We start from the raw sequence: 3,338 nt of genomic DNA, 5'->3' as shown, positions 1-3,338 counted from the left end.
AATTAAATATGGCAATCATGCACTTGGACGTTTCAAATTTATTGTGTAGGTAGAGAATGGCAAGAGAGTGATTGAGAGAAAAGAGAAATCGTTTGAGAGTTAATACTTTTTCTGAAATATATATTTCAATGTCGGAATCGAAAGTTACAAATCGATTTATTTTTATTTCGAATTAAATATGGCAATTATGCACTAAGACGTTTCAAATTTATTGTGTAGGTAGAGAATGGTAATAGAGTGATTGAGAGAAAAGAGAAATCGTTTGAGAGTTATTACTTTTTCTGAAATATATATTTCAATGTCGAAATCGAAAGTAACAAATCGATTTTCCATTTTTCCGAATTAAATATAGCAATCATGCACTTAGACGATTCAAATTTATGGTGTAGGTAGGGAATGGTAATAGAGTGATTGAGAGAAAAGAGAAATCGTTTGAGAGTTAATACTTTTCCTGAAATAAATATTTCAATTTCTGAATCGAAAGTAACAAATCGATTTTCCTTTTTTCCGAATTAAATATGGCAATCATGCACTTAGACGATTCAAATTTATGGTGTAGGTAGAGAATGGTAATAGAGTGATTGAGAGAAAACAGAAATCGTTTGAGAGTTAATACTTTTTTTGAAATAAATACTTCAATGTCGGAATCGAAAGTTACAAATCGATTTTTCTTTTATTACGAATTAAATATGGCAATCATGCACTAAGACGTTTCAAATTTATTGTGTAGGTAGAGAATTCTTAGAGAGTGATTGAGAGAAAAGAGAAATCGTTTGAGAGTTAATACTTTTCCTGAAATAAATATTTCAATTTCTGAATCGAAAGTTGAAAATCGATTTTCCTTTTATTACGAATTAAATATGGCAATCATGCACTAAGACGTTTCAAATTTATTGTGTAGGTAGAGAATGCTTAGAGAGTGATTGAGAGAAAAGATAAATCGTTTGAGAGTTAATACTTTTTCTGAAATATATATTTCAATGTCGGAATCGAAAGTTACAAATCGATTTTCCTTTTATTACGAATTAAATGTGGCAATCATGCACTTAGACGTTTCAAATTTTTTGTATAGGTAGAGAATGATTAGGCAGTGATTGAGAGAAAAGAGAAATCGTTTGAGAGTAGATACTTTTCCTGAAATAAATATTTCAATTTCGGAATCGTAAGTAACAAATCGATTTTCAAAAACTTACAAATCTCAAAAATTTAAATATTTATTTCAAAAAAAGTATTAACTCTCAAACGATTTCTGTTTTCTCTCAATCACTCTATTACCATTCTCTACCTACACCATAAATTTGAATCGTCTAAGTGCATGATTGCCATATTTAATTCGGAAAAAAGGAAAATCGATTTGTTACTTTCGATACAGAAATTGAAATATTTATTTCAGGAAAAGTATTAACTCTCAAACGATTTCTCTTTTCTCTCAATCACTCTCTAATCATTCTCTACCTACACAATAAATTTGAAACGTCTAAGTGCATGATTGCCATAATTATTTCGGAAAAAAAGAAAAATCGATTGGTAACTTTCGATTCCGACATTGAAATATATATTTCAGAAAAAGTATTAACTCTCAAACGATTTCTCTTTTCTCTCAATCACTCTATTACCATTCCCTACCTACACCATAAATTTGAATCGTCTAAGTGCATGATTGCTATATTTAATTCGGAAAAAAGGAAAATCGATTTGTTACTTTCGATTCCGACATTGAAATATATATTTCAGAAAAAGTATTAACTCTCAAACGATTTCTCTTTTCTCTCAATCACTCTCTTGCCATTCTCTACCTACACAATAAATTTGAAACGTCCAAGTGCATGATTGCCATATTTAATTCGGAAAAAAAGGAAAATCGATTTGTAACTTTCGATGCCCAGAATTAAAATATTTATTACAGAAAAAGTAAAAACTCTCAAACGATATTTCTTTTCTCTTAATGTCTCTCAAACGACTCTCTAACGATTCGCATTGAAAAAAATAAAAAAAAGTAAAGTGAGGGGGCCAACTTCACACTAGAAATTGAAATTGTTTTTACGGAGAAAGTAGGAACTCTCAAACGATATTTCTTTTCTCTCAAATCCTCTCAAACGATTCTCAAACGATTTGCGTAAAAAAAAGTTAAAAAAATTAAAGTGAGGGGGCCAACTTCACGGAGGTGGCATTAATTTGATACTCCATTTGCTTCAGTTGTCAAACTAACTACTCTTTGATTGAACGTTTGTTTTTGTTTATGGTTATTGAATTCACATTTTCTTAAATTTTTAATCCATGCATCCATTTCATATTACTTTTGGTCACGTTTTTAACGTTGCCTTTGTGATATTATCAAAATATCGAGGCAATTTTGCGTCAAGATAGTTTTAATGTCGTATAAGTTTTGCTACGGTCGTATTAATGTCTATTCTAAAGTCTTGTGTAATGTGTCACATGCAAATTACTACGTTCACTGACGTTGAAAAAAGGGCGGATGCTCGGTTTTACTGCTCCCAGCTTGATAGCTGAGAGCTGAGTCCTCACTGTGATGCATTTGACCATGTGGTTGGTTATTTGAAAAACCTTTTTGCCTTTTACAAGACCTTGTTAATGGTTTGGTGTAAAAGTTAAAGTTGTTCCACCTCATATATTGTTTATAAATGATTTAAGAACGATGGTCTGTCTGTTGTAGATCATGTATTGAAAAAGTTTTCTTGGAATCTGTGGCCTTTTGTATCTTTCTTTTTTTTTTTCAAAGATATAAGATAAAGTACAGTTTTACCTGTACAATATTGGAAAGTGAAAAAGTGTATAAGTTAAATAATTCAAGCTTAATTATCTAGTTTGTTTCATGTGAACAATGGTTTTTAATCTCTGTATCACTTATCATTGATCATGTCATGTTTTTTACATTGGTCGTTGTATTTTTTTGTTTTCTGGCATAAAGTTTTCCATTTATTTATGTTCATAGCATTTACTTTTTGTTGGATTAATCACCATGTTTCCCCTCCATAGATGGATTTTTGCAACATTTTTTTCAATGATGTCCTAAAGTAATCTAACATTGTGTACTGCAAACTGGCTTGTGGTTGATTTCCGAGCTGATGTTCTAAGCTCTCAAGTTATTTGAAAATGTCCATACCTACTGTATAAATGTAGTAGAGTATTTTTTACTTCTGATTATGGAATAATGATGGATTATGCGAAAAAGGAAATCCATTAGAAGGGGGTAAATTCAGATATGACTGCTGGCTGATAGAGATGTATGGAGGAGTAGTACATACTGTGCCGACCCTCCATAGGGATAAGGGCAGGTTCATATGACGAAATAGAAAAATATTTTGATGAACTATACT

The sequence above is a fragment of the Papilio machaon genome, chromosome 28 (assembly GCF_912999745.1).
Source record: "Papilio machaon chromosome 28, ilPapMach1.1, whole genome shotgun sequence".
Classification (NCBI taxonomy): domain Eukaryota; kingdom Metazoa; phylum Arthropoda; class Insecta; order Lepidoptera; family Papilionidae; genus Papilio; species Papilio machaon.
The sequence above is the reverse complement of the archived record's forward strand: the minus strand, read 5'-3'. Positions refer to the sequence as shown.